Raw genomic sequence first — 23,798 nt, forward strand, 5'->3', positions numbered from 1 at the left:
CAGTAGCAATAAGGGGCCATGCAAAGCCCAAATTTCACTTTTTGGAAAAATGGAGGGCAGCCAATTAGAGCCAAGCTCATGCTTGGGGGTTAGTCTCCGCCAACATATGTACTTATCCAATCACTCCTCCAATCCCCAAGCACTCTTAAATTCTCTATACACTCTCTTTGTAGGACTCTAACGATCCAGTCTCCACCTATGTACTTATACAATGACGGAGATAAAGTAACATAATTTGAGAACGGTCTATAGCCAAGTGGAAAATTCTAAAACTACCAAACAATATTCATATATAAAAGACCACAAATGGATTATGTGGTAATATCATCCAACAGTATGTAGACTCACCACCCAAATAGTTAGTGGATTGCATTATTGCTGGCTGTGCACACGCTGAGTGCTTCAGGTGCCACTAACTCTGTGCAGTTCCAGTCAACACCACGTGGCTGTGGACCCTTCCAGACCACTGCCTCTGATCTACACTACGGGCAGCATGGCTCACAAATGCTCCCAATCTGTGTAGCTCAAGTCAACGCTACGTGGCTGTGGGCCTTTGCTAACCACTGCCTCCAGCCTGCACTTTGGTCAGCAGGGCTCACAATTCAAATTCAGTCTCGATTCATTAATGTAAGGCTCCTGTAGGCAACTAACTATAATGTCCCTGAAACCTATATATTGCAACAATGTATTTCATACATATTTCATCTTTTCTTCCATATTTTCTTCCATATGCCTACACTGCCGTCAGCAGAGTTCACAATTTGAATTCAGTCTTCACTTATTAATTGCAGAGAGAATTGTGCTCTATGTCCTCGGATTTTGTCAAGAGGAAGTGAAAAAAAGCATTCCTCAATGTCTGTGCTGACTACTACCTTTGATCTACATTGCACAAAGCAGGGCTCACAATTCAGATCGAGTCACGATTGCAGATGACGCAGTTCAGTAGGCAACAGACATTGCTCCCAGTGCGGCCCGCCCGGATAACGTATCATCGCTGACTGCACACAAGCTAAATACTTCTGATGCCCCTACCTCAGTGCACAACAACTCATGGACCCTTTATGATAGAATCTTTTGTGTGTATATTCAGATCTGCTGCCCCTACCTCAGTGCACCACAAGTCATGGACCCTTTACGATAGAATCTTTTGTGTATTATTTCACATCTGTTGCACCTACCATAGTAGGGGTGCAGGCCTGAAAACTTTTGGGAGAGGTGGAGGTGGCCGCCCTGGTTTTCTTCATTAACCTCCACGTTAGACAGTATAATACAATTATGCAAGCTTTTTGCAGTCATGCCAAAAACTGTAACATTATGGCTAAGCAATAGGGACTAACCGAACCCCATAAAAAAGTGGCTTGTTTTTCAACTTCTTCACTTGTATGCAACACTCATGTGGCTTCAAACGCATCTTACTGCGCAACAAAAGAGTAGACATGAATCTAAAATGGTTACATGGCTCAGGCTAACTTTCCAAAGACTAATGTAGGAGTAGAGATGAGTTTGACCCTAGGGACCATATAATAATACTACTAATGTCTGTCTACTGACTACTGTAGTATGCAATTTGGACTAGTGATGATTTATGTTGTATTTTAACTGTTTTTTCAATCTTCCTTCCTGGTGAAAACGAGTAAAATAGGGGGAGGTGTAAAGGCATCTAAAAAGGTGTACTTGTTTTTATAGGTGCACTACCAGTACCAACCACCAGTGCCGGCAGGGCCAGCGGCATTGCCAATGCTGCCATTCAGGAGGGGGCAGTAGATGCAGCACCTGCATGAGCACCAGTGGGGGAGGAAATAGCAGCGGTGGGCTGTGGTAAGTTATATTCATTACTTATTGGCATTACTAGCTGGAAGGGAAACACTTCACTCACTGTACTGTGAGACTTATTAAGTAAGTATGAACTTGAAGTTGTACTGAACAAAATACAATGGTTGAAGAAGACACCCTTTACTTAGCATTAACAATGCATTAGCAATAGCATTACCAGTGTGAGTTGAGTAAACAAAGGCCTCTTCTATCAGACTCCAACTCAGCTGTGAAAGTTATGGAGAAGACTAAAAGTCAGATCAGATGACCTTGATGGATGTGTTGAATAAAAAGGGAAATAACTAGGGTGGAAGGAGGAAGGACGAAAGAGATGTAATATTATACGACTAGCAGAGAAGGATACTTTGGAAGCAGCATGCAAGTGGCTGATAGGAATCAGATGCATGGGTTGTTGAAAGATAGGTGGAAGGTGAAAGAAGATGCCTGCCTGAGTGGGTGACAAAATATGGGTAGATAGTGGATAGCAAGAATCATATGACCGGGATGCCTGTCACCCCCTCCCCACACAATCCCCAAGGATGGGAAGACGGACGCAGTTCTGAACTTTTGGAAGGCGGGAGGGAGTTACCCTCCCGGCCGTATTTATTAAAATATGAAACAAAATTAAAACATTAAATTAACAGTTTCATATCATGTACAATTTTCCATTTATGACATTACGATGCAGACACGTTTATTGGCTAACCTTAACAAATCTCTAATACAAAGGTTCTCCTAGCCGAGTCTAAGCATCCTGCAAATGCATACTTTCTAAATAAAAATTGTACATCCTAACATTACGGGCCAACGGCAAGGTCGTAAACGATGTCAGATCCCTACTACTAGAACTCCCCCCTCACGGTGTGAGGGGCGGGCGCACAGAGGACTGTACATCTGTGCCAACTTCTAATTTCCCTTGTCTTAGCGGGGGCCCCTTATTTAACTCGACGCCATCTTAATGGTCGTCCGAGGACTCGTGTGAGGTGTCTAGAAGGTAGCGTGGACCCCCCTCCCACCCCACACTGTTTATCACATCCGCCGTCGCGGATATCCTGGCCCCGGGAAATTCGTAGGAGGGGCATCTAGCCGCCTCCTCCCCTGGGAGGGGCCTATGACCGCCTTCCCTTAGGCGACCCCATACTTAGTGGGTGCCGCCTCCCCGTGTGAGGGGCCAATGGCCGCCTCCCCCCGGGCGCTCCCATCTATAATGGGTGGCGCCCCCCTCTAGGGACCTTGAAATTACTGCTCACCGATCATGACCTTACCGCCACAGGCCGGATAGTTGACCGGCTATCCAGCCCCCCCACACTCCTATTAAAGGTCGTGCTTTTACAAACCCCTTAACCATGCTATGAAGTCTCCTATGAGTAAGACATTCCCCTCCCGGGACAAATGGACCCCATCTTCGAGATACATGTGATCCCCCGAATACATCCATGCGGAATACAATGCAACTGTCCCAAGCGGAACAACCTACCAAGCTTGTTATTGACTTTCTTTACTGAATGATTCAAAGCTGATACAGAGAGGGCCCCCGCCACACCTTCCTGGGAATCATGTGTGACCATGCTATCGTGCACCCCGGAATCCTTCTCGCCAACCAGCTAACAGTAGATAGAATTCGCTCGAGTAGTACTCGCCGACCGAGTGTCACCAAATCATTGCCTCCCAGGTGTACTATGATTACAGACGGCGGTGACCTTGTCCGCTCTAACAGTCCCTCAACAAAACATTGAAATTGGTCAATACAGAGCCCGCCCCTTCCGTGGAATGTCACCCTGCACCCGTATTCCCCAGCCGCGTGAATCATGTCACCTGCTTTGAATATTGACCATCTGGCCATTGCGCTGCTGTGACGGGACCCCATTGCGGCCCCTCTACGAGCAATTTAAGGCTCGCATGGAAGAGGCCATTCCTATTGAGCGCCTTGCGTGGAACCGACCCCCGGTTACGACTACACCCCCTTTTAAACTGAAGTCCTGTATCGAGCCCACGCTAAACTCTAGGCTCAATCGGTCACGAATAATTCGACCGTTGTTGGCCGGCTTTAATCTTCATTTCGATTCCACTGAATCGTCAACCCGGCATCACCAGTAATCGGAACTGATCGGAAGCTTGTACATCCACGACTGGCCCATCCAGCCCGGCTCGTGGCTCACTTGACAACTCAGGCAAAATCAATTCTAGTCCTGAAGATGATCCCACTATATTATTGGAGATAGGGATCGAAACGTTCGTCGACTGTTTTGCAGTACTGCTCTTTATATGATCTTTAACTTTCCCGGCAGTTACTGTGGGTTTGTGCTTATTCAAGAACCTCTTGCATTGTATTATAAGCCACCCTGTTCTCCTCGTTTGCCTGTGAATTCTTTGTCCTTTTCTTTTGTATTGTCTCCCCTTGACTTGGTACAGGCTTGTGCCCAGTTATAAATGTGCGAAATGTTTTCGCTTTATGCTGTTTATCTTCACTACTTTGAAAATAAATACTTCTAGGTCCGGCTGGACACGGAAGAAAAAACACAGTCTTTATTTTTAGCCTGTGAAAATTAATCCTCTAGATATCATTAAAAACCTAGGACCTTTGTAATATAAAATTTGAATACGTCCCCGGCATGCCTCACGTATGAGTGGCCCACGACCCACACCACTTTCTCATCAGTCGGTGATCTTTGACCGCTGGTCCCCAGGTGTCGGGTCGACTGCACAGTCCGCCCCGCATAGCATGCTCGCGAAACTGTAAACCAAACAAGACAAGAAGCGTGAGTGCAAGACATTGGCTTCACAACATGTGCAACCGCACATACCTTTTATAACAGTTCGAGGACCATCGTCCCAATTGTTTCACCTTTTCCACACTCAGACCCCTGGCTGTAGCCTCTGTAGCAGCCCCTATCCTAAAGGAATGGGTCCCAAAATCGCCCGGGTCCAAGCCCGCTGCCGCGATTGCCATTGTTAGCACCCGCTGAAACTGAAACCTAGTCAGTGGGGTGGCGTCGGTGTGTCTCAGCAAGCTTCCCCCCCATGCTACCGCCCTTTGCGCTAAATATTCCTCAACGCATTTCACCGGGCACATGGGGGACCCTCGCATGCGCTGGACAACAATACTGTCCCCCATAGCACCCTGATCGGTCTTGGACCTGGCTATTGTGACTACCATTGAATCACCCTTGATCAGAATGTGTTCCCGACACAGACCTCCCCCCATATCCTGCTTAGTTTTGCCACCAGCTCGCTCACCCGCATAGCCCCATGGAACGCTAATGCGAAAGCAGCCCGGAACAGCACTGCCTCAGACTGGGAGGAACATGTCGCGGGGAGTACCGACATCAGTAAGGACAACCTTTCTAACCCAATCGGGCGACTCTCGTCTACTCTAAGACCCTCGAGGCGTTGCCACCCACGCAGTGCCTTCTTTACCAGAAAGGACGATGTGGGGTCCTTGATGCCATGCGCCTAAGCCATGAATGCAATGGCGGCCCGGTGCCTATTGGCCGTTGCCGCTGATTGGCCTGCCTTGTGGAGTGCTACTAAAAACTTTAGGACATACTCCTCCTGCCCCCAATTATCCCCTCCTGCTGGACCCAAAAATGCACAATAGGAACGAAACTTTCCTTCGTATGCCTTCCTTGTTCTGGGGGCTAGGCTTGCTCCCACGAGGTCCTGTAATCCGGGGCACCGAGTAACCAGAGAGCTTCGGGAAATGGTGCCGCCACTAGGTCCGCGGAAGGTAGATAACCCCTGAAGGCCTGCATGTGGGAACGAGAGAGTGCATCAGCCGCCTGGTTCAGCACACCCGGCACGTGCCTCGCCCTAAACTGCACGTTCAGTCTCATGCAAAGTAGTACAATTTCCTTCAGTAATCTCAATATCCACTTGCAGCATGCTGCCTGATTATTTATACATTGTACTACGGTCATGTTGTCGGACCAAAACACCACTGTGCGATCACGAAACTCATCCGGCCACGCCTTCAGAGCCACAAAAATGGGGAACAACTCAAGAAACCCAATGTTACCTGTGAGCCCACTGGTGTGCCACCACGTCGGCCATGTCTGTGCCGACCATCGATTACCGAAGATGGCGCCAAATCCCACGCTCCCTGCCGAGTCGGTCCACAAACCCAGCTCGTCGGAGGATGCTGGTGACTTGCTCCACACCACTCGACTGTTGAAATCCGCCAGAAATGCCAACCATATGCGCATGTCCTGGCGAACCTCTGCAGACAGTCTCGTGCGATGGTGTCCTTCCTTGAGACCAACCATCGCTTGTGCAATAGAGCGGGAAAAGGGGCGGGCCATTGGTATCACTCTTAGGGCAAAGTTAAGCTGGCCCACTGCTCGTTGTAACTGATGGAGAGTAACTTTCTCTTTGCTAATGCACAGCTCCAGGGAAGCCCTGAACTTCGCTACCTTCCCCACCGGCAAACGGAAACATCCCTCCACAGAATCGAGCTCAATTCCAAGAAACTCGAGTGAAGTAGATGGTCCAACCGTCTTACCTGGTGCCAATGGCACCCCGAACCCCTTCATGAGAGTGCAAAATTCCTGTAACGCCAGCGCACATTTTGTGTCGCCGGCTGCCCCCAAGAACAAAAAATCATCTAGGTAATGCATAACCTGGGTATTGCCAGTGGCTTTGGTGAATGCCCATTGCAGAAAACAACTGAATTTCTCAAAATAAGCACAAGAGATGGAGCAACCCATTGGCATACATCTATCCATGTAGTAGCGTCCCTGAAACACAAAACCTAACAGACGCTGATCCTGTGGGTGTACCGGGAGGAACCGGAACGCTGACTCAATATCCGATTTAGCCATCAGCGCTCCGGGCCCCAGGCGATTCAACATGGCGACGGCCTAATCGAAGGATGCGTACCGCACCGAACAAATTCCTGGATCAATCGCATCGTTCACCGAAAGACCCCTCGGAGCCGACAAGTTATGAATTAACCTAAACTCACCTGGGTCCTTCTTGGGGACTACTCCCAACGGTGAACAAACGAAATTAGGAACTGGCGGGTGCCTATATGGGCCAGCAACACGGCCACGGGCAACCTCTTTTGCAATCTTACTTTCCACCACCGCCGTATTCTGCTGCACCGACAGTTGGTTTTTACACAGTGATTCCCCCTGAAAATCCCCCGCCGGGATGTGGAAACCATACGAGAAGCCGTCCCGCAACACCCCAGCGGAGACATGATCAGGGTATTCATTTAGCCAGGGGATCATTGCCATGATATCTACGGGGGTAGGTAGCGGTACCCCATGGTCAACATTAGACCTGTTTGGCCCCTCCTCTACCCCCTGTATCACCATTCTTGGCTCTGCACGAACTCTCAGGGTGTGAAGAGTGTCCGCACCCTGCACACTCATGCCTGAACTTACATGTCCCTTGTGGCCTCGTGCACTTGCCTCTGTTAAAGTTCCAACAAACCCCTTTTTTACCCCCGTTCCCACCACTCCTTGGTTGGTGGTCACCAGCGGCGCCTGCTCGAAAGGGCGCCACCGAATGATGGCGGGAGGGCGCCGACCCATTCCCGCCAAGCGAAGACGACTTCGTCGCGCCCGGCAGGAGCTGCTTCTGCCAAGAGATGGAGTCGAGACAATCCCACGTCAGAGATGAATCGTGCTCCTTGGCCTTACGAAACTTACTATCATAACCCAACCATTCATTGCCTTCATACGTTTCATAGAAATCCATTATACGTGTCTGATAGCAGGCCAATTCGGTCAACACCTCGGGCTTACGTTCCCCCATGATCGCAGTAAACATCGCAAATGCCCTGGCCCAATTTGAGATCGTCTCATCCACCCTGAATCCCGCCATTTTTGCACACCACACACTCGGGTGCCACAAATCCTTCTGACTTTTGACATACTCCACCTCGTGGTTCAAGAGAGAAAACATATTCACATACTTATCAGCCCAAATCAATTCTTTCGTGGCCAGCGGAATATGTTGGACCACCTTTTCCCTTCTTGAGGGTAACGCTCCCTCCCTCGCCATTGGCAATGGCTGCTTACCCGAATCCGTAGCTGGTCCCGCTGTTTTTCCCACGCCAGACGCCGGTCGTTCTGAGGGAACCTGTGGGGGTACAAGAGGGAGATTCGCCTTCGCGGCATCTCTCGATTGCCGCAACTGCTTCATTAGTAACCTGGCATCTTCGGCCGTGTCTCCTGGTGCCGTAGCACCCTCAGTATTTTTGCCGAGCCATGCGGCTAACTGGGCGGCCAACTCCGGAGGCATATCCTCCTCGTTAGTGGGCGTAACTACAACCGGAATCGGTTGGCCTGCGTCCGGGATCGGAACCGGGGCCTCCACTGGACTAACCGGGCTTGCCGGGGGTGACTCGGGAGCTGGGGCCTCCCCCCCTGCCGCCCTATTCCTGGCCCTTTTACCTCTCCCAGCGGGGACTACTCCCGGCAATGCTGGTCCGATTACTTTCTTCGGTCTGCCCGTATTGTTCATTGCCGCCATCTGTTTTTTCATGCTCGCCATATCCTTCATTAACATGCGAAGCATCTGGTCAGTCCCTGCCTTCTTTCCGGCCTTCTTGCCAGGCATCGTTGTCAGATATTCGATCCTTGTTGCTTACGAGGTCCTGGATCCGAGGGTACGGAGTCGCTGAAAGAGAAACACAAAAATTACAAGTTCTCAAAAATTGCTCCTTGTTCCGTCGAGGGCTCACGTGCAACGAGAGGGTGCAGCTTCCAAGCACAGGAACAAGAGGATGCTTCTTTGGATTGTTGCTCCTTTTATTCCTCTTCGGGAGGGCGTGTACCCTCCTCCGGTACGCCTACGGGGCGTGGTCAACGGTGTAGGTGTCTAGGACAACCCTTCTTGGGCGGGAAAAGGCGCGCCCCGGCTACGCCGCTTCGGACATACCAGCCGAGACACGCCCCTCGCCCAAAATGGTTTCCCGGGGGGATCCGGGCCCCCTACCATACGTTCGGGGGGACCGAGTGGTCGCCCCTTTCCATCAGCTGTGTTTGTGTCAAACACAAAGCGAAGGCAAAGAAGGAAGGAGTGGACGCATGGGTGGTTGTTGGTGAAAGTGAAACCAGCTAAGGTTTGTTAAGCGATACCTAATAACAAAAGAATCATAGACATTTACTTTCAATGGATGGATGCCCCCTGGATGTATTCATCATAGGTGGAGACTGTCACTGGATGCAGACAAGTCTTACTTTGAATATAATGTAAAAGAAACTGCGCCAGAGTAGCAAAGCAGAGGGTCATCCTATTTTACATAAAAGTAGGATTTCATTTCAGAATACAGTTGATGACTCAGTAGTTTGCAAGCACATCATATATATTATCAAGCCCCTTCCTCTGAATCCAAGGACCACTTCCTACCTATGTTAATTTGTTTTTGATTTTTATATATATGTTTACTTACCAGTAATTGTCCACAATCCATAGTTTGCTTCCCCCCACCCTGCCCCTCTCCACATCACCGCCCGCCAGCACTCCCACCTCTGACCGCTACTGGACTGATATGTTGTTCCATATCAGTAATGATCATTGGATCAGAAGTATATTAAATTATTATTTATCTGCCTTTTTGTAGTCGCCAGGGCTCAGTGAAAGTGAAATTGAGCAATTGCCCTTCATGTAACAGAGAGAGTATGGCCAGTGCCACCTGTAAAATATACGAGCTTCTTCACCTGCAGCTTTGTAAATAAAAGTAACAGGCATCTGCGTATTGACTCGTATGTTGGTCTTGGATGCAAGCTTAGCTGACTGAGCTGGCTTGCCGGCTACAGCCTACAACAAGGTTATGTAATTGATGTAAACTAGAGATAAGAAAAAGACTGGTGTTCTTCTGTGTACTGGAGTCCATCGATAGTACTAGGGCAAGTATAATGCCAAAAAAACCCTCCAACAAATGTTAGAGGCCAGGGAAGCAGGAGGATAGATACTAAAAGTTACCACAAATGTTAGTACTGGGCTTACTATTGCTACTGTGCCACCATGTGTTGAATTAATTTTGTGTTACTGTTTTGTTAAGAGTTTTGGTTACAATTCTGTTACTTTCTTTAAAGATCGTCCTTCACAAAAACCATCATGGAAGAAGTTGGCAGCCAAGGCCCGGCAACGGAAACTGCAGGCCCTCGTTGAGGGATACCGCCAGCTGGTGGCTCAGGCTGAGGAGGAGAAGGAGGAGGAGGCGGCAGCAGCATCTGCTGCCCCTTCAATGCCCCGGGCCCCAGCCAGGCCCCGCCTGCAGGATTACGGCGCCGCGGTCAGGCAGCTGCCCACTGCCGTCATTTGTCAACATCTGCTGGCCCCCCACATGGATGTAAACGTAGGTGCCCTGCATTTTGCCAGCAACTTCTCTTCCGGATGGCTCATCTGAAGGACAAATTAGAGGAGCGCGTCAAAATCCTGGTGGACAAACACCTTAAAGCCCGCTGATTATAGATGGACCCTGTTGATTTGCCCCTTTCTTAGTACTTTTGTTGGTGGGTGGGAATTGGGTGTTGGGGTTTCTCTTATTTTTGGGACATTCGTTGTGCTCTTGAGGCGGAAGCCGGGAGTGAGTCACAGTTTAAAAAATGATTGTCACCTAATAACTTGTGTGTTTTTAAAGCACTCACCCTCTTTGGAAACAAGTTGACCGAAGCAGCGGAGCTAGCGCTGATGTGGCACTCCCATTTCCAACACTCCTTGGCAACATCTCGCCAAGACCGGAGGCCACGCCCCTTTTTGAGGCCATGCCCCCCACCGACTCCTACTTAAGACGCCGATTTAGGGCGCCGGGTAAAGCATTGAGGTGTGCTCTTGAGGCGGAAGCCGGGAGCGAGTCACATTTTGAAAATTGATTGTCACATAACAACTTGTGTGTTTTTAAAGCACTCACCCTCTTTGGAAACGAGTTGACCGAAGCAGCGGAGCTAGCGCTGACGCAGCACTTCCATTTCCAACACTCCTTGGCGCCATCTCGCCAAGACCGGAGGCCATGCCCCTTTTGGAGGCCATGCCCCCCGCCGACTCCTACTTAGGACGCCGATTTAGAGCGCCAGGTAAAGCATTGAGTTGTGCTCTTGAGGCGGAAGCCGGGAGCGAGTCACATTTTAAAAATTGATTGTCACCTAATAACTTGTGTGTTTTTAAAGCACTCACCCTCTTTGGAAACGAGTTGACCGAAGCAGCAGAGCTAGCGCTGATGCGGCACTTCCATTTCCAACACTCCTTGGCGCCATCTTGCCAAGACCAGAGGCCACGCCCCTTTTCGAGGCCACGCCCCCCACCGACTCCTACTTAGGATGCCGATTTAGGGCGCCGGGTAAAGCACTGAGTTGTGCTCTTGAGGCGGAAGCCGGGTGCGAGTCACATTTTAAAAATTGATTGTCACCTAATAACTTGTGTGTTTTTAAAGCACTCACCCTCTTTGGAAACGAGTTGACCGAAGCAGCGGAGCTAGCGCTGACGCAACACTTCCATTTCCAACACTCCTTGGCGCCATCTCGCCAAGACCGGAGGCCACGTCCCTTTTCGATGTCACGCCCCCCGCCGACTCCTTCTTAAGACACCGATTTAGGGCGCCGGGTAAAGCATTGAGTTGTGCTCTTGAGGCGGAAGCCGGGAGCGAGTCACATTTTAAAAATTGATTGTCACCTAATAACTTGTGTGTTTTTAAAGCACTCACCCTCTTTGGAAACGAGTTGACTGAAGCAGCAAAGCTAGCGCTGACGCGGCACTTCCATTTCCAACACTCCTTGGTGCCATATCGCCAAGACCGGAGGCCACGCCCCTTTTCGAGGCCACGCCCCCCGCCGACTCCTACTTAAGACGCCGATTTAGGGCGCCGGGTAAAGCATGAGTTGTGCTCTTGAGGCGGAAGCCGGGAGCGAGTCACATTTTAAAAATTGATTGTCACCTAATAACTTGTGTGTTTTTAAAGCACTCACCCTCTTTGGAAACGAGTTGACCGAAGCAGCGGAGCTAGCGCTGACGTGGCACTTCCATTTCTAACACTCCTTGGCGCCATCTCGCCAAGACCGTAGGCCACGCCTCTTTTCGAGGCCACGCCTCCGCCGACTCTTACTTAAGACGCCGATTTAGGGCGCCGGGTAAAGCATTGAGTTGTGCTCTTGAGGCGGAAGCCGGGAGTGAGTCACATTTTAAAAATTGATTGTCACCTAATAACTTGTGTGTTTTTAAAGCACTCACCCTCTTTGGAAACAAGTTGACCGGCACATCCATTTCCAACACTCCTTGGCGCCATCTCGCCAACACCGGAGGCCACGCCCCTTTTCGAGGCCACGCCCCCATGGTCCTCAAACCTTGGAGCAGTATAAATCATGTGCATATTCCGGTAGCGCAGCGGGCACGACGTTTGCGCGCCGAAGGCGCGCCAAAGGTAAGCCCGTCTGCGCCCGTACATGATCGACCGGGGCCAGGGGCTACCCCCCCTGTTCAGCCTACACGCCAGACATTACCTACCATTCGCATATTCTGCGTCAACTAAACCAGACAGTTGGGTCACCCTACCTCCACGCATGGGACCCTTCTATACAACACTCCGCCTGTAACCAATGTGGATTTCATTTTTTACCCCAGGCTGCAACGAAACCCACATTATTCTCCATGCTTCTGCTCAACTGTCGCTCACTCCCCAAGCACTCTACCAAAATCTCCCTAATGTTAGAGGAAATAAGCCCAGATATCCTCTTTGTCACAGAGACATGGTTACAGGAACACTCCGAACCTAACTTGGTACAAGCACTTTCCACTGGTTACCAAATACTCTGCCTTGACCATAAAAAAGACATTGGCGGTGGCCTAGCAGTAATTCACAAATCAGAATATGTAGTCACCAGCACCCCCGTAAATTTTCCAAACAGCGAATGTCTTCCCTCCTTTATAAAATTCAGCGCTACACCTACTTTTTTCTGGTATGCTCATATACCGCCCGCCAGGATCTCAAGGGCAGTTTCTTTCTGATCTTGCCTCAATTGTCTCAAACCTGGCACTCAGCTCTGCCAACTTTACAATCTTGGGTGACCTTAATATCCATCTGGATGATTCAAACGATCCTATAGCCAGAGAACTATCCACCAGCTTAAATGCCCTCGAATTACATCAACTTGTCCGTGGGCCCACCCACTTAAGAGGACATCTCTTAGACCCCATTTTCAGTAATTGCCAAGACCTTCACGTTGGAAACCCTTCCCTCCTTCCATGGTCTGATCACTTCCTTATCCCGTTCACCTGGACCCTGCCCCACCACCTCCCTCCCAAACCCCGATGATTCAATGGTCCCGCAACTGGTCAAAAATCCCTTTAACTGAGTGGCAGGATCTCCTACAATGCACCAAACCCACTAATACATCTGTTCCCATCCAAGACAACGAGAATTATAACAGATGGATCACCAGCTCCTTAGATCTAGTATTACCACTAAAAAGCACCCATCCCAAGCGGGGCAATCCAACAGCCCCATGGTATACGACTGATCTACGAGAGGCCAAACGTGTTGTAACAACTCGAGAGGAAATGGCGCCTCGATTACCTCCCAGCAGACAAAACGAGCTATAGAACAGCTATTAAAAACTACAAAGCAGACATTAAACTAGCTCAGGCCAAATATTATGAACATAAGATTGAGAAAGCAGCGTCCAAACCTAAGGACATCTACCGGATAGCCAAATCCCTCTTGCAACTTCCCGAAGCCCCAAAGGATCATAATAACACTCAGACCCACTGTGAGGAAATAGCTGAGTTGTTTCACCAGAAAATAGAAATCATCAATTCCTCTTTTTTCCATCCCGTCACTTCGCCCACAGACTCTGCCAACATAGGCTTCACAACAGTCCCTCCTAATGTTCTCAACAGCTTCCCTCCATTAGACCTTACTAACCTAGAAAAACTCATGGGACAGGTTAAATCTGGATCACCCATCGACCCAGCTCCCCCCAGGGCTCTCACCCAGATAATCCATCAGATCTCACCTACTATCCAAGACTTGCTCAATTCCTCCCTCCATACTGGTATTGTCCCACCCCCATGGAAAAGAGCAATGGTCAAAGCTTTATTGAAAAAACCCAGCCTTGATCAATCTAATCCCGCTAACTACCGACCCATCTCCCTCCTAACATGGCAAAGCAAACTGCTCGAGAAGCATGTTAACTTTGTTCTTACTGACTTCCTGGAAGCCAATAACATACTGGACCTTTCCCAGACCGGCTTCAGGCCCCTTCATGGAACAGAGACTGCACTGATTGCAGTGACGGAGGAGGCAAGAAGGATCCTGGACGGTGGCGGGTCCACGGCCATCGTCTTACTCGACCTAAGTGCCGCCTTCGACACTGTTAATCATAATAGTTTACTCCATCGCCTCAATAAAATAGGAGTGTCAGGCACAGCACTCACTTGGATGAGGTCCTTTCTCACGGATAGATCCTTCCAAGTATTTGAGAAGGATTTCATTTCTTCCAGTAAACCTCTCAATTGCGGAGTGCCTCAGGGCTCTTCCCTGAGCCCTACCCTTTTTAATATATACCTCAGTCCTCTAGCTGATGTCGTCCGCCCCTTCGGTGTGAAAATTGTCACCTATGCGGACGACACGCAGTTAGTTGTAGCACTGGACCCCTCCCTCAACTCCCACCACAGCCTACACAAATGCTTGGAAGCTGTCGCCGCCTGGATGTCAGGCTCCTGTTTAAAACTTAACGGGGACAAAACAGAGGTAATGCTCCTTGGAAATAACATCACGAAATCCATTGACTCCATCTGGCCCCTCTGTTTAGGAAGCCCCCCGCAACCCAAGGAGTAAATCAAGAGTCTTGGGATCTGGCTTGACCAAACTCTCACCTTCAACCATCAAGCTACCAAGCTCGCTGCCACCTGCTTTGGGCTGATGAGACTACTTCGTAAGATTCTTCCTCTCCTCCCGTTCCATTCAAGACAGATTATGGTGCAAGGACTAATCCTCTCCCGCTTGGTCTGTGGAAACGCCCTATATCTTGGGGCCCTACAGTCTACACTCAACAAATTCCAAGTCATTCAAAACTGTGCAGCAAGAATTCTTCTGGACATCCCTCTCCGAACCTCAGTCAAAACCAGATTAAGGGACCTCCACTGGCTCCCGGTGAGATCAAGAATTGAATTCAAGAGCATGTGCATTGCACATCGCTCTTACTGGGGAACAGGCCCCTCCATCAACTCCCCCCAGGTGAAAGCCTACCAGCCTTCTCGCCCCCTCAGATCCGCGACCTCCCACCTTGCCTCAGTACCACGCATCAGAAAAGCCAGATGTGGAGGCCGCTCGCTGCCTTACAATCTAGCCAAGATTTGGAATTCTCTCCCCCTCCCAATTAGATCAGAATCCAATCTATCTACCTTCCGAAAACTTCTTAAAACTTGGCTTTTCAGCAAATCTTCGGTCTAAATCTTCACTCAGCTCCACTCATTTCAGCCCCTCTGGCTCAACCCAATCTTTTCACAGCGCTGGGACGCCGCTGGGTAGCCTTGGCGCTATACAAATCCTCTTTCCATTCCATTCCATTCCACTTGAACATTGGTTGGGGTTAGGGAGAGGGGTGGGTGAGGTGTGGGATAGGCTATTTTTGTTATGAATATAAATGTTATTTATTATACTTACTGATACGATGTTAATGTTTTGTGGTGGGTTTACTGTTTCACGAATTAATGTACGTCACCAGGTTTACTTGCAGAAGCAGGGCAATGGCCAGTGTTTTATTTAAGTAATCTGACAATTTTGTAACTTGCAAATAGATAGATGCGGTACCCCTAACTGAGTTATATTTGTCCTACTAGTACTACTAGTACTACCAGTTGCTCCTCCTACTCCATTATACCTCCCAGTAAACATATCTTACCTGTGATTGATGAGGATTAAGTTTAGCACAGCGATGGCTGCATGGTTTCGCAAGAGAATGGAGAAGATGACGTGGTTGTGGTGGTAGTAGTAGACACTGGCACTAGCATTTGCAAAAAAAAAGAGACAGCCATTTGCCTGAGAGAGACTGTGGGAGTAGTAGAAAAGTACAGTACATAAGAAGACTGCCAAACAATATTGCAACTGCTAAACTAAAAGAAAACAATGGTGGCGGGGTCAGCCTAGGACAAGAATCTAAGAAGTTAAACTGTAGTTGTGTTGAAGGAGTTACTTAAACACAATCCTAATGCTTTAATGCTGTAAATCATATCAATGCCGGCAATTAATTATTATGTATTCGGTGGGTCCCTTTGGAAAATTAATTGGCTTGTACATACACTGAGCATGGGTGGGCAAGCAGAAGAAGATCCTCGCCAAGCCTCGTTGACATTTAATTAGTGTTGCTTTCACCACATCTGCCCCAGCAAGCGTCGGATCAATTGTTGGTGTAGATTTAATGTCGTCACATCACACCTCAATATAAAACCATACAGCCCAGGGAAAGAGGGTTAGGGTTTGATGAATTGATGGGAAGTGGGGTTTGGAGAAAGGTTTGACAAAGAAAAACAGTACGCATTGATACAACAAAAGCAAAACAATATATTGAAGACGATGATAATCCACTATCAAATAAATCTATAAAGGTAGAAAAAGGAAATGCATGCATGATGAAGATAACTTGATGGTTAATGAATAGTACTTAACTACTGCACAACATTCTTGGGTGCCACTGGCTGGCTGATGAGGATTGGTAAGGTAAGTGTGAGATGTTGCTCCAAGTATAATAGCACTGGGTAAAAAGCTGGCCTGTAAGTGTTGATGGAAAAACAGAAGGGGTATTGAAAAGTAAATGAATAACAAAACACAAATTACGGTGTAGTGTAAAAAAGCAAGACTTTTGAGCAAGAAGACTTTCAGACTAAGGCTGCTTGGATACATTGTGTCTACTCTACTAGTATTTACACAACACTAATCTACAAGAACAACAAGACAGGAGCCAGCACAGTAAAGCCCACGGCACCGGGCCATGACCCAAACTCCATTTACCTTACTTTTTGACAGAGCCAGACAAAAGGCATATACAGCAACCTAGCATTTTCCAAATCAAGTGACTAAATCAATGCGCCACTGTCCGTCATCATACCGCTATTCGATTTCACCACTGCACAGACATGTAGCCTAGGTCTGCTGTGGTTCTTGTTGATTGGTTGTGTTTACCTTTTATGCCACTTCCTGAAACATATTCCATCAATCATCTCAGATCCAACTGACTGACTGCGTGCAAAGATCGTATGGTCATCATCATCATCAGATGTGGTACGTGTACGTGTTGTTGAACAGGTGAACACCAACTCAGTCTGGAGTGAGTGACTCCGATTAAGTAAGTCCAGACTGCACCTGCAGTAGTAGCAGTACAATTGGTTATTATTAAACAACATGGAAACATTGACTATCACTTGAGTCACTTTTACTTTGTTATTATTTTAACTACAAGTATAGTTCGACTTCATGCACATTTGCTCAGAGTCAGCAAGCATCCAATGCAATGCATGGCATCATTCATTAATCATATACCTGTCTGGCTCTTCTCTTTGGCTGTCAGATCAGAGATGCCGAGCCTTCTGAAAGTGATGATGAGTTTACTTTAGTTTTGGATGCCTGCTCAAGTTCTGACAGTGAAGAGTTGTGTATGACTGCAGACAGAGGTGGTAGCCTTAAGACAGTGATTAGTTTTGTATTGGAAACAAAACAGAAGATGGCTATAGTCACGTATGTTTAACTTGTTATGGAGGGACGGTTAGAGGCTGCATTATTGTACTATTCTCCATCTCCATCCAATGTCTGGCAGGATGGAAATGTATTTAGGGCGAGTCAGGAAGATGGAGCAGGACTCTGAGGAGTGGAGGGGACAGTTAAATGCACAGATGTGCAACTCCAATAGGTAAATAAAAATAAGAGACGGTGGTGATGGATTTGTTGTGGTTTGATTTGAACCAGAAAGGCAGATATACATACACACAAATAAAGGAAGGGAGAAAGTGACAATTTGAAAGCCTAGTTGTCAGGGAAGAGGAGCTCGTCCTCAAACACTTGTGGTTCAGACAGAAGTAGGTCATGTAACCCACTACTTATGTCTTCAGAGTCGCTCTCCTCTTCCTGCTGTGATTCACGTATTTTGTAGTCCTGTGGTATGAAGTACTGATTCATTTTGATCATGGTTAACCTCTCCACACTTTTGGGCGAGAGACTGGTCCTTTTTACAGTTACAATGGCACCAGCAGCACTGAAAACACGCTCAGAAGAGACACTTGCAACAGGGCAAGCCAGATACTTTATCACCAGCCTGTTGAGCACTGGCCATTGGCTTCTTTTCCCATACCAATACACCAATGGGCTTTGCTCCATGAAGACCTCTGTTGTGTCATCCAGATAGGCCTGGACCATCCGCTCAATGCTCATGGGTGCTCCGATTTGCTTGGCCTCTTTTGACTTTGCACCAGCAACGGACTTACCCATCCCTTTCTGTAGAAACCAAGCAGCTATTTTTTTATGTGTCTAATGAATCAGATCCTGTTGGTGCTGTTGTTGATGTTATTGGTAGTGTTGGTGACTGCTGGGAAGCAAACGCACTGCTCTCATGCTCTGAAGAAGAACTTGACTCTGGATGCCCTGTAGTACTTGCACTTTCCTGGGCTGGCACTGGCAGGCCTCTAATTGAGAGCTGTTCATTTTCTAAATCAGTGGCTTCCTCAGTTATTAAAGTTTTGTACTTGGCAACATCCCCTTCTGCAAAAGGAATTACTGTATTACTGTTCCGAAATAATTTGTACCGTGGATCCAAAATGGTGGCAGTAATGTAATGTCAATGTGACACAATCTTATTTTGAATCCTTGTATTGTCAGTCAAAAAGGTCTTTATTTCGACATACATCATAAAAGACATACAATACATACACAGCATAATACATTAACAAGTTCATAATAATTCATAAAATCAATAAATACTGTACATACTAAAACCAGGGATTTAAAAAGTTATTAAATGTTTAGATCAAAGACACATGACTGAATCCATATAAAATACTCAATCGTGCTAAAAACTCCAACTGCGTCATATACAATAGTGTAGTGATGTTTTAAGAGCTCAGGTTCCGAGTTCGTATCAACCAGGCCCAGCTGACAAATTTAGATACACCTATAACAATATATTGTGAGGTGTCAGTTTTCAAGATTCTACTAGCGGTAATTGCAGATCTAGTTCCCAGTGAGCAACATACCGGCCTTAGCCAAACACGTCTGGGTAATGAATACATTGGACAGCAGAATAGGTGGTCAATAGATTCTACCACCTTCACACAAAAGGGACATTTGTCGCTGCTATGTGGATTCCAGGAGCCCGTTAACCCACGAAGAGGGAGAAAGCCCACTCTTAGCTGGTGAAACAGTTTTCGATCCAGTGGCTTTGTTATAATATCCCAATAATCTTCATAACTAGGAGCATCCTTGATAACGAGGAATAGTGATGTCATAGAATTACCCAGCTCGTTTGCTAATCTCTTTTCCTTGATCCACCCTGCAACCTTCCCATCCTTCACAGATGAACTTTACAGCTCTGGGATCTCTAAAATTTACAATTATACAGTCCCCTACCCGGTCCTTACGTCTACTGCCCAGCCAGCTTACCCTCCTTACAAGCAGAATTTCACCAATGATATAACCGGGAAGAGGTCTATCATTACTGAGCCAGAAGATGACTTTATTCTTCAGTTCCCTGTGGTTTTCCAATTTGCCCTGTGGAATCTCTGGTAGCCCTGACAGGATCACAGTAAAGGGGGCCGAATCCGGTGGGAGGTCAATAATGGGATGTTTCATCATCCTACCAGCAGTTTTAACAACCTCCTTCACTTTGTGGGGAACTTCTACCACCACTACAGTATTTTCTAGCTCCTTCCTGCCCTCACACCCAGGCACTTCGACTCTCTTACTATTAGAGGAACTAGACCTATCAACCTGTAGGGTGGGGTTTAATAGAACTAGTTACTAAATTTGTACCCAAGTCTAACTATATATGTAAATTGATACTTGTATAGCGCACTACTCACCCGCAAGGGTCTCAAGGTGCTTGTATGAATACCGCTGTGGAACCCATCCTAGCGTTCCCTGTGAGGCGTCAACTCCTGGGCACCCCCAAGGTGGAGGCCAGGCATCCTTAGCATTGTGGGGGCTATGGTGGAGATTAAGCAAGCTATTGCCCAGAGTTGCAGAGTGGGACTCCATGATTAGAATAGGCACAGAGGCGAGAATTATCAGGTCCGTGGAATTTTGAGCCCAAGACCCGCCGAGGCGGGGAATTGAACCCTGGTCCCGGGCTAGACCTCTGCATCAGGGTCTGCCGCTCTAACCATTGAGCCACAATTCTCCACAATAGACCGCCTATAACTGAGCAATTGGGGACCATACTACCACCCACACACTTTTCTAGGGCCATCATATTGGCCGTAACAATTTCTCCCAATTTCCCGAAAATTTCGAGAATCCGTTTAATTCTCTCGAAAAGGGGGAGCATCAAGGAATTCATGAGATGCTCTATTTGGCCTGTGCTGGCAACATATCATGTATCGTATTCCCTGAAGCTATAGAATTAAGCTGCATGTAGCAGAAGCCTTTCCTGGGATAGTTGTTATAAATACTTTTGGACGCCTACCCTTCTGCATACCTCCCCCTCACTTTCTTTTCCCACGTTTGGCCGGCGTAGCTGAGGCTTTTACAGAACTCTGCTCTGGTAGAAATGTTGAAATATGAGGAGCCACTGTAGAGTAATCAGCAGTTACAGTGGAGAATTTCGTAGCACTACTAATGTCCAGTCGATTTTCGTCCTTGGAAGAGTATGAAGAAAATTGATCCGGCGTAACAGCGTCCCTAATAGTGCCCAGTGAGGAACGCTTAGTGAAGATAGGCTCTAATGAAAGTCTCTTCTCTGTAAGGGCAATCTTGCGTTCCAGTACAACAGCCACCCTAGTAATAAACTGGTCCATTGTTCTTGAAATAGACCCACCTATACAACTAGTAGTGCTGTTTTTCCCCTTACCTTTCCCTTTAGTTTGAGACATGTGTGAATCTCCACAAATAAATAGGTAAATACACGATTGGAGAGTGGGCCTGAACAATAACTTAACCACAAAACCTATACGCTTCGTGAACACCAATGAAGCTAAATTAACAAAGATCTCAAGGACAACCTAAATCTGAATCGCAGTACTACATGGAGGGGTAACTAACCTAAGAGCCCAGTTGAAGAAGAAACGAGGCGCTGCGGCAAATGAAAGGGGGCTGGCCAAGCCCAGCCCTGGATGGCCACAGATGGCCCGCCCTTTGCCCGGGCTTAACCCGGCGACCGCCCGCGCGTGTCCCGCGCTGCGGGGCTCTGTCCGATCTTTAGTAAGCCCAGACGCCGCCTGATGATGCTGATGCCAGGCGCCTGGGTTAGGGCTTGATGGAGATGTAGGTTGGTCCCTGGTTGTGGACACCAATGGCCGTTCCCCTCACGGCGTTCGTGGAGCAGTGAAGGCCGTTTCCCTCACGGCACGAGCACAGGCAGAAATGCCACCCCTCCTCAAGGTCAGGAAGGAGCAACAAGGAAAAGCGCGTCCCGCACTGCGGGGCTCCGTCCGACCTTTAGTAAGCCCAGGCGCCGCCTGATGACGCTGATGCCAGGCGCCTGGGTTAGGGCTTGTTGGAGATGTAGATTGGTCCCTATTTGTGGACACCGATGGCTGTTCCCCTCACGGCATTCGTAGAGCAGTGAAGGCCGTTTCCCTCACGGCACGAGCACAGGCAGAAATGCCGGCCCTCCTCAAGGTCAGGAAGGAGCAACAAGGAAAACCGAGTCCCCTTGTATTGTCAGATAAGCTAACGGCTAAGGTGCTCGGCAAATAACATGCGTCTACTTTGTCTTCCACACCTTTGTATGTTTCAGACACCTCCTTCAGCTCTTGCTCCAGCATGTACAACAATGGGATAGCTTGGCCAATAGTACAGTACTCCCTGCTGACTGCACGTGTGAAGACCTCAAAAGGAAGTAGCATCTCTGTCAGGCATTTAATGAGTTCCATAGCCACATCTCAATGGTCATGGCTTTCACAGTAGGATTCCCTAATCTTCATGTCATGACATGAGCATTAAGGGGTATGTTCTGCTCACACAGATGATCAGCGGTACAAAAGGGGGTGGTGATGGACGGATCATCTGAATCAATCAGACACTCACACCCAGTCAAAAGATCTGGGTTTAATCCATCACCGTTCTTTAGCCCACTCTGCCACCCGAGTTCAGACATGGCTATATGCAAATCCGTCTGACCCTGTGCCTCATGGGAACAGTGAAGCCCGAACTGCCAAGCCATGTCTTCCCTGGACCAGAAACAAGCTTCCAAAGACCGGTTTCTGGCATTCCAGCCGTCTTCAGACCGGCTTGCTTGAATCCAGTGGCAAAGTGATCAAGGGACTCACGTCTGAGCATACCCTGCCACACTTATGGCGGCCAAAAGCGGTACAAAAGGGGGTGGTGATGGACGGAGCATCTGAATCAATCAGACACTCACACCCAGTCAAAAGATCTGGGTTTAATCCATCACCGTTCTTTAGTCCACTCTGCCACCCCAGTTCAGACATGGCTATATGCAAATCAGTCTGACCCTTTTCCTCATGGGAACAGTCTAGCCCGAACTGCCAAGCCATGTCTTCCCTGGACCGGAAACAAGCTTCCTAGGACCGGTTTCTGGCATTCCAGCTGTCTTCAGCCCGGCTTGCTTGAATCCAGTGGCAAAGTGAGCAAGGGACTCACGTCTGAGCATACCCTGCCACACTTATGGTGGCCAAAAGCGGTACAAAAGGGGGTGGTGTTGGACGGAGCATCTGAATCAATCAGAGACTCACACCCAGTCAAAAGATCTGGGTTTAATCCATCACCGTTCTTTAGCCCACTCTGTCACCCCAGTTCAGACATGGCTATATGCAAATCAGTCTGACCCTGTGCATCATGGGAACAGTCCAGCCCGAACTGCCAAGCCATGTCTTCCCTGGACCAGAAACAAGCTTCCGAGGACCGGTTTCTGGCATTCCAGCCGTCTTTAGCCCAGCTTGCTTGAATCCAGTAGCAAAGTGAGCAAGGGACTCATGTCTGAGCATACCACGCCAAACTTATGGCGGCCAAAAGCGGTACAAAAGGGGGTGGTGATGGACGGAGCATCTGAATCAATCAGACACTCACACCCAGTGAAAAGATCTGGGTTTAATCCATCACCGTTCTTTAGCCCACTCTGCCACCCCAGTTCAGACATGGCTTTATGCAAATCAGTCTGACCCTGTGCCTCATGGGAACAGTCCAGCCCAAACTGCCAAGCCATGTCTTCCCTGGACCGGAAACAAGCTTCTGAGGACCGGTTTCTGGCATTCCAGACATCTTCAGCCAGGCTTGCTAGAATCCAGTGGCAAAGTGAGCAAGGGACTCACGTCTGAGCATACCCTGCCACACTTATGGTGGCCAAAAGCGGTACAAAAGGAGGTGGTGATGGACAGAGCATCTGAATCAATCAGACAGTCACACCCAGTCAAAAGATCTGGGTTTAATCCATCACCGTTCTTTAGCCCACTCTGCCACCCCAGTTCAGACATGGCTATATGCAAATCAGTCTGACCCTGTGCCTCATGGGAACAGTCCTGCCCGAACTGTCAACCCATGTCTTCCCTGGACCGGAAATAAGCTTCCGAGGACCGGTTTCTGGCATTCCAGCCGTCTTCAGCCTGGCTTGCTTGAATCCAGTGGCAAAGTGAGCAAGGGACTCACGTCTGAGCATACCCTGCCACACTTATGGCGGCAAAAAGCGGTACATAAGGGGGTGGTGATGGACGGAGCATCTGAATCAATCAGACACTCACACCCAGTCAAAAGATCTGGGTTTAATCCATCACCGTTCTTTAGCCCACTCTGTCACCCCAGTTCAGACATGGCTATATGCAAATCAGTCTGACCCTGTGCATCATGGGAACAGTCCAGCCCGAACTGCCAAGCCATGTCTTCC

The sequence above is a fragment of the Lissotriton vulgaris genome, chromosome 1_1 (genome assembly GCF_964263255.1).
Source record: "Lissotriton vulgaris chromosome 1_1, aLisVul1.2, whole genome shotgun sequence".
NCBI classification, from domain to species: Eukaryota; Metazoa; Chordata; class Amphibia; order Caudata; family Salamandridae; genus Lissotriton; species Lissotriton vulgaris.